Below are 18,331 nucleotides of genomic sequence, written 5' to 3'. Positions count from 1 at the left end.
AAATAGAAATAAGTAGATTGTTAATTATAAAAGTAAGTATATATATAAATAAAGATTAATTAAATATAATATTATTATTATTAGTAATATAATTATTATACATATTATTATATATTTATAACGGTCCGGATACACCAAAATGAGAAGGATCTAAAGAAAGTATAAGTATGAGATTGGATAGTTGAGGATGACTTAAATAAATTAATTTGTACTACTTATACTAACAACATGCATCTGCTTTTCGGTAGCTGATCTCATCAGAACTTCACAATTTAGCGTGTTTGACTTGAAGTAATATAGGGATGGATGACCTTTTGGGAGGTTTCCAGAAATTGTGTAATTATGGACAAAACATGCTAAAAAGTTAAGTATTGTGAAATAGAATCCTCGAAAGACCAAATATGAGTAGTTCGTAGCAACCAAATTTGTGACGTCTATAAAATTTAACAAAATAAAAAATAAATATTTAGCAACTGATTTATTCGGTCACTAATTTGGTCCCATACACTTCAGGGACCAAAATCATTACAACCATTTTGTGACAAAAAATTTTTCTGTCGCTAAACAGCTTTGCGACCAGGGTTTTAGCAACTGCTTAAATTCGATTGCTAAGGTAAATAGCGACCGATTTTAGCAATTTAGCGACTGATTTTGGTGGTCGCTAAATGCCATATTTTTTGTAGTGAATTGAATCCCCAGCAACACCTGATCAAGTTACCTTTTCCTTCAAGACAAGCATAATTCTAAGCTTGGAGGAGTTGTTGATAATGTAAATTTTTACTTATAATTATTGATCATATCACATTAACAAAATAAAATTTTCTTTAGTTTTGAACTTGCTCTATCCTCCTTTTAATGATTTTTTGAAATTAATTTAAATTTGATTACCATCATTCAATTATATCACTAATCCCTATTTTTTGTCTCACATTTGATCAGGAAGTGAACTTGGATTATGGTAAGCAAAAAAGGACACATGTAGTGAAGAAAAAAAAAACCTTTTTTAAAGATTGCACAACGTTGAGCACCACCCTACTCACGTCCGATGCTATCTTGCCAGAGAACATAAGGCTCTCTAGCACTAAATACCACTTTACTAGTGCTCGATGCCATCTCGATAGAGAGCATCAGGCTCTCTAACGCTAAGATCCATTCTACTTGCACTCAATGCGATCTTGACAAAGAGGCCTGCTTTCCCATTTTCATTACATGACCCTTTTTGGCTCACTTGTTTTTACCTCTTTTTGAGGTTTTTGGAGCATTCTATGACTTGGACGAGTTTGGGGGACTATAAAGTGCTGCTAGAGCTTCCTTCACCATCTTCAACCTTCTCCTTATTAGCTCTCCATTTTCCATCATTTATCTTATTTTCTATTTTGTGCTCTTTGTGATAATGAGAAACTAAATTTATTTTTGTTAAGATTAGATGTAACCAACCAAACTCTCATATAACTTGTACGTATTACAATAAGAATAATCTAAGTCGCTCAATGTAAGACGGTTTACTAAAAAATGATGTAGAATAAGATGCGGTGGCATTTTTGTAAATAAAAGTAACATAATCTATGACGGTTTAGATAGTAACCATAGTAGAATAGTCTACACGAACATATCTACGACGGTTTATTATAAAATCGACTTAGATTATAAGTGATCTACGATGGTTTTCGTGTAAAACCGACTTAGATGGAGACCCAAAATTAGCGCGCTCGACTCTCCCAGTTCATTCGTGCCCTTTGGTCTCCCACTCACAGCCTTCGTCTTCTCTCTTTGTTCTCAACCTTAGCTCTCAACGTCTCCCGCAACTCTCAATGACGATGCCCTTTAGTCTCTCACTCGCAACCCTAGCTCGTGTTCTCTCCACATTCTCGGAAGCTCTCAATGTCGTCTTCTCTCTCTATTCTCACCCACAGCCATCGTCGTCTCCCTCAACTCGCAATGACGACGCTCTTCAGTCTCTCACCCGCAACCCTCGTGTTCTCTCCACATTCTCGGAAGCTCTCAACGTCATCTTCTCTCTCTATTACCCACAGTCGTCATTTTCTCAACATTCCCTTTCCATTCGTGAGGGAACAGTAAGGTATTAATGTTGTTTAGGTTAATTTGGTTGTCTCGTCTGGAGATAGATTGGGCATTGAGGTTCTTCATTCATGGCTTTTTTTTTTACAGGAGCTCAATAACCCGTGAGAAATTTGAAGAGCTTTGTAAAGACATTTGGGAAAAATTACTTTCACTTGTGAAAGAGGTGCTTGAGCATTCTAGCTTCATTGGAATAGATATGCATTGGAGTTGATTGGAGGTGCCACCAGAGTGCCAAAATTACAGGTTTGAATAATATTTTTCCCTTTGACAATTCTTTTGGAAGTGTGCACTTAGGGAAGATTGGGATTAGATTTTGCTGTGTTGTATTACAGTTATGCATGTATTCATAGTTAGGATGTGTGATAGGCATTTTCATGCCAAGAACAATTTTGAACACCATGATTTATTTGGATTGTTGCTCTGTCTTTGTCTAAGAACCTGTGAATTTATGTATGTTATGACCAAGTGACATACAATTACGTGTGTTAGAAACAAAAGTGAAGTTGAACTTGAGAATGTCTTTATGAGGTAGAAACTCTATTTCCTCATTAGTTTCCTTGTCCTGTTCAGTCTTGTATAGTTCTATTGGATTTTTATTGTGGATTGCAGCAACCTAGACCTGAAAAATGCATGAACCAAAATAAACAGAAACAGCTTGACCAATACAATATGATTCTTAAAATATTACATTAACTGTCAATTAATAGCATGAGACAATCAGTTAAGAAAGAAGAAAAATGTAAAAAAAATTAAAATTGATAACAAAATGTGAAGATTTAAAAGTTAGATAGCATAATGTTAATTTTTTTTCACTTATACTATGCATATCGTTATTCCTGAGGGTATGTTTCATCAAACTGATCTGCATCGTGTGATGGTAGTGTTGCCTTCACTCCTTTACTGCCAAATGCCAACAAGTATAGGCCAATGTAGAGTAAAGCTTCTTGGCCACCATTTGGTTTTTCACAGCCAGCATAAACGTTGGCGCAAAAGGGTGGCTTAAACGTTGGTTTTTCTCAATGCAAAGGTGCACATTAGTTAACATTGACCGTGGTATAGACAGTGTTCTATGTTCTGCTGCTGCCATCCTCAAGGTTTTTGACTATGTTAATCAGTTGGAGCATTCTCTCTTGAAAGACCCTTGTTCTGATCTACACACCTGTGTCTCAAACACAAAGAAGCTTGAGGAGGCACTGAAGCTCCTCATTGATAGTTGCAGCTTGTAGGTTAGCAATTGGCTGGTTGAAGGGAATTTTTAAGTTCTTACAAGATAAAGCAATTACCAATGAGCTTTACTTGTTGAATATGAAGAAATTAGAACTGTGACAGAGAATTCTTCAATGATTAAATATTAAATTTCCCTTCAATGATTTTAATACTAAAGTTGGTTTTGTTAAGCAATATACTTGTCTGATTAAATATGTGCATGATAAATTCAATAAATGCGCAGATATGGAAATTGGAAGCAATACAGAAATATGATGTAATGGTGTATACTAAAATTTTCCTTAAGTTTCCATACAAGTTCTGGCCAATTGGACCCTGAAAGGAATTCTTCATATATGCTCACGAACAGATTTTGGCAGGTTTGTTAGAAAATGTTCTCAACTATGTTGTTTCTTCTGCATTCTATGTTTATTTTGTTTCTCATCCGAAAGTTGTTTTATGTTATTCAATAGGTTAAACAAAGAATAAATTTCTCTGAAATTGGCGAGTTTACTAATACTTTAGTTGCATGTTGCTTCATGAATCATATATACTCCATGTTCCCTAGGAAATGATGTGAATTACGAAAACATGACAATTAAAGTATCTAATTCTTTTCCAGCTCACAAGAGAAGGGGGATTTACTATTATGTGAAATTTTAAGTGCTATCCTCTTAAGATGAACATACATATCTTATAGAGAATGATTGGCATGGTGAGGATTTAAATAAGAGACGGGCTCTTCCTGACGAGTGAGTATAGAATATTGGTTAATAATGAAAGTTTATTTATTTATTTATTTTTATAAAAATCATGTTAAAGATGCATAGGAAATTATGTTGAGTGCGTTAATGATATTTCAAGTCCATTGACTAACATTTTCCAAAGAGAAATTCTAATTAATACATTATTCTAAACATCTTGCGCAAAAATCCTAATTCTTCAAGTACAACGTTATTAACTAGTGAACTTCATGACGAGATTATTTGCATTTGCCTTTCATTATTATTTTTCTATTTATTTCCTCTTGCCTTGTTTCAACATATACTAAAGCTAGATGTTTATACAGTAATTTATAAGCTCTTTTGTCTTATATGGAGAGATAGCCTCCCGTGTTCCTAATCCCACCCCCTGACTTACGCAAGGTGTCTTTTTAATTTTGTTTTTCTGAAGGTGTAGCTTTGACCTTTTAAAAGTGCTCACGTTAATAAATACTTTTGCGGCAACTACTTCCATTGTCCTGTTATGATATTATAATGCTTATTATGATGGAACTAATATATGATGTATATATGTTGAAACTTTTTGAAGATGTTACACCAGTGGAAGAAATCAAATTGGAAGACATTCGGATTCATTGGAGAAATTTTTTTTATAAAAATTTAGAAATAAATCATGTTGAAATGTTTAGTATTACACGTAAAATTTAGAAATAGGTGAATTTGGCTTTAGTATTAGACGGCTAAGTATATGTTTAATGTAGTATGACCTAATTTTTTTGAGTTTCTCTTCTCCTTGTAAGAAAAAACTCTTCTTTATGGATCCTAGATTGACCTCTATTAGTTTTTGAGTATATGGCTTCTTTAGTATTATTTATTATATAATAATAATGATGTAACTGAGTCATTCCTATAATTGTAAGGATCCCAGATTCGCCTCTCTTGGTTCATGTTGGATTTTGATTTGGCTTCAGTTAGATTGGATAATTGGATCAGTTGTATTGAATCAGTTTTTATAGATTATTTATAGTTGAGTCAATTTTATTTTAAAAATTAACCTGGTTAAAAAAATATAATCTACAACGGTTTTACGCAAAAACTGACTTAGATGTATGTGTTGATCTAAGTCAGTTCTTAACAAAAACTGACTTAGATGTATGTGTACATCTAAGTCAGTTTTCAATAAAAACTGACTTAGATCAACATATGCATCTAAGACGATTTTATGAAAACCGACTTAGATCAACACATACATCTAAGTTAGTTTTTACATAACTGACGTAAATATGTTCATTCATCTACGTCGCCTTTATCTAAGTCGGTTTTAGAACCGATGTAGATATGACAAAATAACTGACTTAAAATACAATATTTCTAGTGTATTGTTCATATATATATATAGAGAGAGAGAGAGAGAGAGAGAAGGCTTTAAACAACACTAGTGTAAATTTTATCAATTATTATACCGTTCAATAACTTTATATTAAATGTAAATTTTGTTATTCCAATCATTAAATTATAATTTCATATCATCTTATATGTCTACGTCAAGTTTTGTTAAAATTGAACAACAATTTAAAGATAATCAAAATGTTCATATATTTTTTTTTTTATATTTTGAAATAAATATATTATGTTAATTTTGATCTATAAGAATGAAATTGTTAGTACCAGAAAATGAATTCGGAGACACTTGAAACACAAGGGTGCTCGAAAATCCTAGATGATCGAGAGAAGTTTCTAAAGAAGGTCTACGAAGCTTGAAGAGAATCAGGAGATACGCGAAGACAGTTTTCGTGAAACTCTCGAAATCCTCGAACCAGGAAGGGTGCTGCTCAGGAAAAGGGCTCACAACCTAGCAACCTCTCAAAGTACAAGCAGAATCAGGAAACATTCAAGTGTAGTTTTTGTTGGTTACTCGAAATCCCAAGAATCCGGACATATACGAATACACTTCATAACCTCTCAGAATGGAGAACTTAAAGGAGACACGAATTAGGAGCAGTTAAAGTAACATGGGATAAGTGTCAAAGGCTGTAGAACGGTTTGGGGAAGTTAACGAGTAGTTCCAAGAATTATCCAGAGACGGGCCCGGGAGTAGGCCACTACGTGGAAGTTTAGAATGGTTATGCACTTTCGGGGTGCGTCAGAAATAGTTATTTTTTCCCAAATCTCTGTCTATAAATTAAACGAGCTATGCTCGTAGCAAGGGGTCATAAATCTAATTCCCACAATACCTCACACGCACTCCGCAGCCTGCGCATAAGGCATACTGTGCATACGAGACAACTTTGGGTATGATTTCTCGACCACTTTTCTTTTTTCCTTTTTAGGAGTAGCGTAGCATAGCATAATCTAGCCTAGTGTAGTGTAGTCATTCTGAACATGTTTCGTTATCCTTACGAATTGTAATTTTGTTACAATTTAATGAAGGATATGATTTCTGCGGTCAATATACATGTCATCTGTTCAATTCACGTAAATTATTACATGCATGAATTTGATTGTACAATTAGCATAGATCTTCTGATGTGCTGAAACAAGCATAGATCTTCTGAAGTGCTAAGACTGACATAGATCTTCTGACGTGCTCGAAATAGTGAGCATAGATCTTCTGATGTGCCAAACCAGCATAGATCTTCTGAAGTGCTCGAAACAATGAGCATAGATCTTCTGACGTGCTGTAACAACACCCTAATTTAACTCTATTCGTTGCTTGTACGAATTTATTCTTTCACGAAAAGTCTTCGATTCTGTCATGTCACGAACACGCATAAATTGAAACGTGAACTCGTGCTAGTTCGAACAAAAAGAACCTATGAACGAAATCATCCACAAACAGAAATATAAAATTATCTTTAATTAATAAATAATTTTGTATATATGATCTTAAAGTAACAAATTTTCAATCTAACGATTAATTTTGAAAAATTAACATTCAATATAAAATTAATGAATGATGTAATAATTAGTAAAAGTTAGATCGACGTGACTTGAACCCTCTTCAACTATATAATAATTAATCAATATTTAATAAATATAATAATTAATAGTAATTGAGAAAATGTTTTTCTTTATATATATATATATATATTTACAGAAATTTTTATTTTAATATTTGTACTCGAATTTATTTTTGGTAAATTATATAGTATTTGATAGAATGAAATAGTAATGGTCTGAATTATGAAGTGGCGCGGGGTCAACCGTGAGAGTTGAGACTCGGGAACGCGGTCATGAAACTGCAGTCAATATCATATCTTTAACTTCATATTCATGTACGTTAACTATTCCTTCAATTCAAACAACCCATGCATATGCAATTTAATACTACTCGTTTTCTTGTGTTGTGTATGAATTATGAAATCAATATTATATTTTTAACTTCATATTCATATACCAATGCAAATGCAATACGTTGACTATTCTTTCAATTCAAACAACGCATGCATATGCAATGCCTCTGCAAAACTCCTTCATCCTGACTAATATCGCATTTATACCAAAAATATATTCATTTATATTCAGAATTTCTGGGAAATGAAGCAGCATTTTACAGTCTCTTAGGTAATAAGGATTAGAGATTAGATAACCCATTTTATATCTTTCACGGTTTGAATTCATTTATTAACAACTTCTCACTCATCCTTTCATGAAAATTTTCATGCAAATTCATCACCATTCAAGTCACATTAGCAATTTCACCTTCATTAAACCGTTAAGACTCCGAATGAGGAATTCAACATTTCAAACTTCGACTACTCTGTTTCGTGTGATTATGAATTCAGTTCTCCATGAAGCTTATTTTACCACGAATTGCATTGCAAGTTCCTTTAATTGCATGTACCATGAATCTCATGTGCCTATAAATAGAATGCAATCTTATTCCTTTGATAAAACAAGTCTCCACTCGATCCAAAGCACATCTAAAACAAGCTAGTCTGTTATTAATTTGTTTTGTTCAGCAAGAATGAATCCGAACTCTACTCAAAGCTCCAGGTAATTGTAGATCTTAGTTTTGAAAGGGAAGTTATGGTATATGGTTGCGGAATTCTTGTGTAATAATATGTGATATTAACTTTGTGTCAATTAAAATTAAATTGTCTTATTTATGTACAAGTGTTATTTAATTTACTTTTATTTTATCCTTTTTAATTTAGAAATCATTTTACTTATATGTTATCACTTTCAGTACTAAATAAATAAATATGTTATTTTACATTTCAACTAGTTTATCATCTAATCTTATTAACACTTTCGATCAACCAAAAAGTGTTCTTAATAAACTAAATATAATAGATAAAAATAATTTATAAAAATAGCATTATTAAATACTTAAATTGACTCACGAAAAAATAATATTATCATTTAATTTATCTATGATAATCTTAATTATTTTATTACAAAAGTTTTTCTCCAAATTCATTGTTGACTCTAGGACTTCTGGTGGTCAAGATAAAAAAATTGAATCCCCAGCAACACATTTGGCTCCTGCGGCAAGTTCTTCCAATGCAACTGCTCCTGCATCTACGAAAAGTAAAAAGGGTACACATAAATCCGTAGCACCAGATTTGGCTCCCGCGGCAAGTTCTTCCAACCAACGTGGTTCTAAGAAAAGCCAAGGACGTTAACTCTTGGCTTCACCCATGTTAATACAACATGAAATGGCAAACAGGTAAACGTTTTCTTTCTTCTTTGTAGCATTTATTCCTTTGCAATTATATCAAACTTCTTATTTGTTCTGTTAAAATACAACGTAATAACCAATATGCTTGCTAGTGGAAAATTATTTAGATATAAATTATAAAGTAATCATTTAAATATAAATTATTTAGATCGTGTGGGGTTGGTGTTGAGTTGAACCTATTATCATTCCTATTCACTATCATTTTATTTTACTTGTTTCAGGTTTATTTGCTAGTGGAACATATGTCCGAAGAAAATTTACAACAAAGTATACGTTGGTTAAAAGTTCAGTGATTGTGTGGAATTGTTTTAGACTCTAGTGTTTACAAATAAATTATTGTAAGTAGGAAGAAGTGCCTATTAATTTCGAATTCACAAGTCTTTCTAAATTTCTATGTAAGTTTGTATTTGCTTTTGATGGTTTATTTATAAATTAAAGCAGTATGTGATAATCAAATTCCATTCTAATGAGGTGAAGGCAGGTTCAATTCGTAAGTTTGTATTTTAAGTTTTTTTATTAAGTAAATAATAATTCTACTATTCAGTAAGTATAATTTTTTATGGATATATTGTTATTTGGACCTTATCTATTTTTGGTGAATCAATTTTACTGGTTAAAGTTTATGTTAAGATTCTCCTTCCTCTTTGTAGCCCCGTTTCTAGATTGGACTATTTCTACGCCAAAAATGTCGTGTTAAAATAATTTATAATAATATCATTTTTTAGAATATTAAATATTTTAAGAGTTAAAATAATTTATAATAATATCATTTTGTTGTTCAATATAATGAATTAATCACTTTTCTAAAGATATGATCTAATTGTTATTTAAAGAAAACTTCAAGTTCCACATCGATTGGAAATAAAATAATTAAAGATTATATAAATTGGGGTAATACTTACTTTATAAGTTGATTTGTATGGTTGAGTGTTAGACTTATAATGTAAAATTTAAGAGTTTAAAAAGTTATGTATCACATGGTGGAAGTGTATAAACAAATTTCTTAATGTTTCGATAAATTCATTGTGAGTATTTGAAAGTTGAAGAATTGTTAATTATAAAACTTGTAGTAGTTTCTTTTATTTTTTCTTTGTAACAAATTTTCCTGCAGAATTTCTTGCGAAAAATTCGCAGGAAATTTTCATGTGAATTATTTTTTCTAGGAAACTTTCCAAAAAAAATTTTCCCCAGGAAAGTTTCTTGTGAATATTTTCGCAAAAAATTTGGTAGGTAAATTTCTTGCAAATTTTAAAATTTGTAAAAATAATGTTTGCTGCGAATTTTTATATAAAATTCGCATGAAAAATTACATGTAATAAGAAAAATTATAGTAGAGAAACTGCATAAAAGATTCATAAAACGTCTCAATAAATAGAGGACTCATAATTGTTTTCCCAAAATAAGAAAATTCTAAAGGTACTTTAAAACTTAAATTTCATGGGTAGTAAAATATCTGAAAATCAAATGTGATTCTCCCAACCATTATAATATCAAAAGAAACTAACAAAAGTTCCTAGATAAAATATAAACCAATTCTAATATGATAATTGTAAACAAACATAAAATCAAACATTTTGGTGTCACATTCTATCAAGACACAACATAACGCATGACCAAGGTCTCAAGCTTCATCAACAACATCATCCTACTAATGATCTTCTCAACTATTAAGGATGAAAGTAGGTCATGTTAGACTTTAAATATATAGGTCAGTCATATATATTCTATGAAATTAAGGAGGGTGTATTGGTTTAAGATTTCGTAAGATTTTAAAAGACTTCTTTTTACTAAAAAAGTTCATTGGTATTCAATTAAGATTTTATGTCACTTAAAAACAATTCAGTGGTATTCTATCAGGATTTTCAAGATTTTTTAAAAAGTCCATTAAAATCTATTGGTATTCATTTGAGACTTTTTACAACTTAAAAACAATTCATTGGTATTCAAAAAATATAGGGATTTTAAAGGATTGTTGTATTAGAGAGATTTTGAAGGATTTTTTAGTGGTATTTATAAATACCAAATTCATAAAACAATCCTGTGACACTCTCTACCCCATCATTAATACACAATAAATGTAAATAATAATTTTTTTTTCTTTTTGAGTAAATAAAATCTTTCATAGTTTGATAAAATAATTGCTTCAAATATCAAAAGGTAGAAGATTCACATTCGTAACTCATAAATAATAGAAAGTCATCATGTAAATATCAAAATTCAAGAAAACACATAAAGGAAATTATAGATTAATTCCAGGAAATGTGGCAGTGTCTCCTAGTTAGGAATTAATTTATAACTTTCAAGTCATGTAATAAAAATAATATGACATAGATGCATATTTTGGTCTTTTATAAAGGGTGTTCAAAACTACAAAAGAAAGATTATAACTTTATTTATATTATTTCTTCGCTAGAAATTACAAAAGAAAACAAACTAAAGTTATTAACACAATAACATATTAGACTAAACTAGTTAAGCCCCGATGTCACATCCTATCAGAGCATGCCCAACTGAAGCATTAAGCCTCATCACCAACAACCTCATGATGCTGATCACCTGCAACATAATTTAAACATATACAAAAATAACAAGGGAGTGAGAAACTTCTCACTCAGTTTTAGGTGAAGAAATAAAGGTTAGATAACACACACACGCACAACAAATATAAGTCACATGTAAACAATACACATAAATAATCAAATATCACATATATATTCATTTATCATGCTATGCTGTCATGAACTCAACTCATACATGCATGCATGTGGCGCCATAAGGAAGTTTCACAATTCATCACTGGTGACCCTAAGGCACACCTGTACAACTGTCGGTGACCTTAAGGTACACCTTGTTAACATATCACAACTGTCGGTGACCCTAAGGTACACCTTGTTAGCATATCACAACTGTCGGTGACCCTAAGGTACACCTTGTTAGCATATCACTACAAGAAAAATGATTATTATCTACAGATTTTTTTCCGTAGATAATGTTTAATTATCTACGGAATATTATCTACGAAATATTACCTATGGAATTGTTTCCATAGATAATATTTAGTTATCTACGGAAATTTCCGTGGATAACTTATCTACGGATTTTTCCGTAGATAATTTATCTACGAAAATTTCCGTAGATAACTTCACCCATTGATAAATTTCGTAGGTAAAACATTTTATTTTGAAATATCAATTAACATATTTTATTATCGTTTCATTTTAATTTATTGTAAAATAATTAAAATATTTAATTTAGCATCATTAAAAAAATAATCATTATAAGATTTAATTTTTTTAAAATTTAATTATTTATTATAATACTTTTAGTCACCGTATCGACCAAAAAATATATTTTAAAATTTTAGTTAATTCATTATAATATTTTAAAATAAATATTATTAAAAATTGTCATTAGATAAGTTATCTACGAAAATTTCTGTAGATATGTTATCTATGAAAATTTCCATAGATAATTTATCTATGGATTTTTCTGTAGATAAGTTATCTACGGAAATATCCGTAGGTAACTTATCTACGGATTATTCCGTAGATAAGTTATCTACGGAAATTTCCATAGATAAGTTATCTACGGAAATTTCCGTAGATAACTTCACTCGTAAATAAATTTCTTAGGTTACATATTTGAAACATCAATTAACATATTTTATTATCTTTTCATTTTAATTTATTGTAAAGAATATTTAATTTAGCATCATTAAAAAAATAATTATTATAAGATTTAATTTTTTTAATTTAATTATTTATGATAATACTTTTAGTTATCGTATTGACCAAAAAATATATTTTTGATTAAAATATATTTTAAAATTATTTATGATTAAAATATATTTTAAAATTTTATTTAATTCATTATAATATTTTAAAAATAAATATTATTAAAAATTGTCATCTTAAATTTTTTATTTTTATAAATTAATTGATGATAAAAAAAATAACATACTAATATATGGTTTTAAATTTGATATGAAAATATTAGGATATAATTAGATAAGATTTTAAATTAGTATTTTATTAATAATTGATACTTAGAAAATAAAACAAGAATAAATACATTTTTTGAATTTTATATCTTAGATTGAAGATGAATAAATATATTAATTTAATTAATAATTTATTTAAAATGTTAAAATTTAATTTATAAAAATAATATTTTAAAAGAGAAGGGTTATAATAATATCAATGTAACTTTTATTAAATGTGAATTTTATAAATTCAACCGTTAGATTAAAAGTTTTCTACTCTTAGCTCATATATACAAAATTTTATAGTAATTTAAGATGATTTGATACTTCATTCTTGTAAAATAAAATTGACGTAATATATACATTTCAAAATATACTAAAATATGAACACTTTGATTACCTTCAAGTTGTGTTCAATTTTAACAAAATGTGATATAAACATATAAAGTGATATGAACTTTAAATCTAACGGTTGAATTTACAAAATTCACATTTAATATAACATTATTGAGCGGTGTAATACTTAGTAAAAGTTACATTAGTGTTATTTCAGCCCTTATCATTTTAAAATATATAAATTATTGTTTAAACTTTTAAATTTATAATAATTAATTTAAATTGTATCATAATATTAATTTTAAATAGAAATAAGTAGATTGTTAATTATACAAGTAAGTATATTTATAAATAAATATTAATTAAATATAATATAATTATTATTATTATTGGTAATATAATTATTATATATATTTTTATATTTTTATAGCGGTCTGAACATACCAAAATGAGAGGGATCCAAAAATAGTATAAGTATGAGATTGTATTTAAATGAATTAATTTGTACTACTTATACTGATAAAATGCATTAGCTCTTCTGTAGCCTATCTCATAAGAACTCCACAGTTAAGCGTGTTTCACCTGGAGTAGTATAGGGATGGGTGACCTTCTGAGAAGTTTCCCAGAAAATGTACAATAAGGACAAAACATGTTGAAAAGTGAAGTGTAATGAAATAACATCTTTGAGAGGCCAAATATGAGGGTTATTACATTAATAAATTTATTAAAATTAAATAAAAATTTCCTGAAAGTTATCTACGGATAAAATCCGTAGATAACAACTTTCGTGAGTTATCTACGGAAAATTCCGTAGATAATGTTCCGTAGATAACGTTATCTATGACCATTTTATCTACGGATTTTTTTCCGTAGATAATCTGTAGATAATTGACATTTATCTACTGATTTTTATGTTTATCTACGGAACATTTAACTAGTGTATGTTACATCATCGGTATGCGGCCTCCGCGGCACACCTAGAGTCATATATGTATATGATGCATGTCACACATTCATAATTTCATTGACTCAACATTTAACTTATTACAGAATTTCATTTAGTATATCATGTCATTACTTTTCATATTTTTATAATCACAGTTTGTCTCAATAGTCCATTCTTAGGTCTCATGTCATTTGTCCATATTTCACATGGTCATGTCATAAATACTCCTCATAAGGTCCGCATAGGAATTCACAGAGAACATTCTTTTTCATATTAAAACTTATTTATTTTTAGCATTAATTCCATATTCATTTATTACTTTCAAGGAATAAAGTAACAAGGAACAAAGTAACAAGGAACCAATAAGTAACAAAGAATAAAGTAACAAGGAACAAAGTAGACCAAACAGAAAAACAGAACAACAGGCAAGGGATTGGGGGCCAATCCGACAATCAAACTATCCAACAATTATCCCCATACCCCCGAGCGAGATTTCTCACTCCCCCCTTACCTGGATAAGCGGAGTTAAAACTTGGGCAGGGCCTCCTCCTCTGGATTCCCTCTTTCTTTCCCTCTCTTTCTTTCTCTTTCTCTTTCTTTCTTTCTCTCTCTCTCTCTCTCTTTCTCTCTCTAAGATTTTCACTTCTCACTCAGTTATAAAATTTTCACCCCCTGCCCTTATTTATAGGCAACCTGGTGTACCTGGAACGGCCCGTATTGAATTCGGAACGGCCCGTTCCGGATCCTTCGAATCTTTGCAAAATTTTCCACTGGAATGACCCGTCCCAAAATTGGAACGGCCTGTTTTCAAAAAGCAGAACGACCCGTTTCTAACTTAACTTTTTAGGCGTTTTAAGAAATCCGGAACGGTCCGTTATGGGAAACCCAAAAATGTGCCATTTACAAATTTGGAACGGCCCGTTCCACTTTTGGAAAAGCCCATTCCAACCTAAAGAAACAGAATTTTATAAAAGAATTTCCTAAATAATTTAAATTATTAAAAACCTTTACAATATTTTATAAAAACACTTTTTAATTAACTATAATAAATATATGAAACTAAATAATAATCAATATTATAATAGTAGAAAATTCGGGGTGTTACAATTCTCCCCTCCTTTTAGAAATTTTGTCCCCGAAATTTACCTGAAAATAGAAATGGATAAGCTTCTCGCATCTTGGTTTCTAATTTCCATGTAGCACTTTCTTCAATATTTCCTCCCCAAACGACCTTAACCAAATGGATTTCCTTTCCTCTTAGTTGTTTCACCCTTTTGTCATCAATCCTTAAAGGAATCGTTTCATAGGTGAGATTATCCTTCAACTGAATTTTGTTGGACTCAATGATATGGGAAGGATCATAGACATATTTTCTGAGTTGAGAAACATGAAAGACATTATGGAGATTTGAAAGAGATGGAGGCAAGGCAATTTGATAGGCTACTTCACCGATCCTTTTAAGAACTTGATAAGGACCAATGAAACGTGGAGTAAGCTTACGGGATTTCAGTGTTCTGCCTACTCCTGTCCAAGGAGTGACTTTAAGGAATACATGATCTTCTTCTTTAAACTCAAGGTCTTTTCTCCTCTTGTCATTATAACTCTTTTGCCTACTCTAGGTTGCTCTCATCCTCTCTTGGATCATCTTAACCTGTTCAGTAGTTTGTTGAACTATCTCAGGTCCTAACATGACATTCTCTCCAGGTTCTGTCCAACATAAAGGTGTTCTACATCTCCTACCATACAAAGCCTCATACGGTGCCATCTCAATACTGGAATGGTAGCTATTGTTGTAGGTAAACTCTATCAAAGGTAGGAAACTATCCCAACTACCCCCATGTTCTAAGATGCAAGCCCTCAACAAGTCTTCCAAAGATTGTATGGTCCTCTCAGTTTGGCCTTCTGTTTGGGGATGGTAGGCTGAACTCAATCTAAGCTTAGTGCCTAAAGCCTTATGCAAACTCTTCCAAAATCTAGAGGTGAACCTAGGATCTCTATCAGACACAATACTAGTATGAACTCCATGCAACCTCACGATCTCACTGATGTACAACTTGGTTAACCTCTCCAAAGGATACCTAATATTAATGGGAATAAAATGGGCAGACTTAGTCAATCTATCCACGATGACCCATATAGCATCTAAGTTCTTCACAGTCTTAGGTAACCCAACTACAAAGTCCATAAAGATTCTATCCCATTTCCACACAGGCACATCTAAAGGTTGCATCAGACCTGAAGGTTTTTGGTGTTCTACCTTAGTTTTCTGACATACTAAGCAAGCATACACAAATTCCTCCACTTCCCTCTTCATCTTAGGCCACCAAAACATCTTCTTAAGGTCTTGGTACATCTTAGTGGCTCCTGGATGAATACTAAGGATACTCTTATGACCTTCTTCTAGGATTGCTCTCTTAAGCTCTGGCACACTAGGAATGCACAACCTATCCTTAAATCTCAAAACTCCATCCACTCCAAATCTAAACTCACTTTCCACACCTTGATTCAACTTCTCTACTTGACTCATTAAGAAAGGATCTATCTTCTGACCTTCTCTAATCTCATCTATCAAGCTATTAGTCACTCTCAAAGCTCCCAACTTAATACTCTTAGAAGTCAACTCACACCCTAAGCTCATATCCCTAAACTCCTCAATCATATGCAATTCCCTAATCATCAAGGAAGATACTTTCAAAGATTTTCTACTCAAAGCATCAGCTACAACATTAGCCTTGCCGGGGTGATAGTTCAATTGGAAGTCATAATCTTTAAGGAACTCTAACCATCTCCTCTACCTCATATTCAATTCCTTTTGGTCAAACAAGTACTTAAGGCTTTTATGGTCACTAAAAACCTCGAACCTAGACCTAAACAAGTAATGTCTCCACAACTTAAGCACAAATACTATTGCAGCTAACTCAAGGTCATGGGTAGGATAGTTTTGCTCATGAATTTTAAGTTGTCTAGAAGCATAGGCTACTACCTTACCCTCCTGCATAAGTACTCCTCCTAAACCCAATTTAGAAGCATCACAAAATACCTCAAAAGTCTTACTAGGATCAGGTAATACTAACACAGGGGCACTAGTTAATCTCCTCTTAAGCTCTTGAAAACTTTCCTCACCTAGAATCCCACACAAAAGGTTGGTCCTTCTTTGTCAGCTTAGTCAAAGGAAGAGCTAGCCTAGAGAAATTCTCTATGAACCTTCTGTAATAACCGGCTAGTCCTAGGAAACTCCTAATCTCAAATACTGATTTAGGTGTTCTCCACTCTAATACAGCTTCTACCTTAGCAGGATCTACAACTATCCCACCCTTGGATATCACATGTCCTAGAATGTTCACACTATCCAACCAAAATTCACATTTTGAAAATTTAGCATACAACTGTTTTTCCTTAAGGGTTTGAAGAACGATCCTAAGGTGCTCAAGATGCTCCTCCCTAGTCTTGGAATACACTAGGATATCATCTATGAAGACCACTACAAATCTATCCAAATAAGGGTGAAAGATCCTATTCATATAATCCATAAAAACACCAGGTGCATTAGTCACACCAAAAGGCATGACTAAATACTCATAGTGTCCATAGCGGGTCCTAAAGGCAGTCTTAGGAACATCCTCAACTCTCACTCTAATCTGATGGTATCCTGACCTTAAATCTATCTTACTGAACACACAAGCTCCAACTAGTTGATCCATAAGGTCATCTATCCTAGGCAATGGATACTTATTCTTAATGGTTACTTTATTTAGTTGCCTATAGTCTACGCACAACCTCATGCTCCCATCTTTCTTTTTAACCAATAAAACAGGCACTCCCCAAGGCGAGACACTAGGCCTAATGAATTGTTTTCCTTGTAGTTCTTCTATCTGTTTCTTAAGCTCAACTAACTCTTTAGGGGACATCCTATAGGGTGCTATAGATATAGGTGAGGTACCTGACACTAAGTCTATGCTAAACTCAATCTCTCTCTCAGGTGGTAAACTAGAAACATCCTTAGGGAATACTTCTGGAAATTCTCTCACTAAGGGAATCTCATCTAGCTTACTATCAGTCTCAAGTGTTAAGGAAGTTAAGATCATGTACACTCTTTCCTTTTCTTTTAAACAAGTTTTAATGTTAGTAGCACTAAGAAATTCCGTACTCTTACATTCACCAAAGGAAATAGATTTCTCAAAGCAGTTTAAAAGGACATGGTGGGAAGATAACCAATCCATACCAAGAATTACATCTAATTGACTAAGAGGCAAACAAATTAAGTCAACTAAAAACTGCTTATCAGAAATTGTCAAAGGACATTTCAAACACACTAGGGATGTAGTCACAGGACCATTAGTAGGGGTTTCAACAACTAAATCAAAATCTTAGAA

General features: G+C 31.6%; 2 long non-coding RNA genes across 3 annotated transcripts; both read left to right on the top strand.

The window, feature by feature from the left end:
- The first annotated feature begins 838 nt into the window (after positions 1–838).
- Positions 839–3,517, top strand: LOC109790269 (uncharacterized). 2 transcript variants are annotated; one of them, XR_014428604.1, is made up of 3 exons: positions 1,660–2,080; positions 2,170–2,325; positions 2,964–3,517. It is a non-coding gene; the product is annotated as an uncharacterized LOC109790269 (long non-coding RNA). The 2 variants fall into 2 exon arrangements; XR_014428605.1 differs by lacking the exon at positions 2,964–3,517 and having other exon boundaries at positions 839–2,080; positions 2,170–2,630.
- A 4,396-nt stretch (positions 3,518–7,913) lies between these two features.
- On the top strand, positions 7,914–9,086 carry LOC114915226 (uncharacterized). The gene is made up of 3 exons (XR_003803172.2): positions 7,914–8,006; positions 8,446–8,682; positions 8,916–9,086. It is a non-coding gene; the product is annotated as an uncharacterized LOC114915226 (long non-coding RNA).
- Positions 9,087–18,331: the final 9,245 nt, after the last annotated feature.

This window comes from Cajanus cajan, chromosome 1, assembly GCF_000230855.2.
Source record: "Cajanus cajan strain Asha chromosome 1, NIPB_CcT2T_4, whole genome shotgun sequence".
NCBI lineage: Eukaryota > Viridiplantae > Streptophyta > Magnoliopsida > Fabales > Fabaceae > Cajanus > Cajanus cajan.
This window is presented reverse-complemented; position numbering and strand designations above follow the sequence as displayed.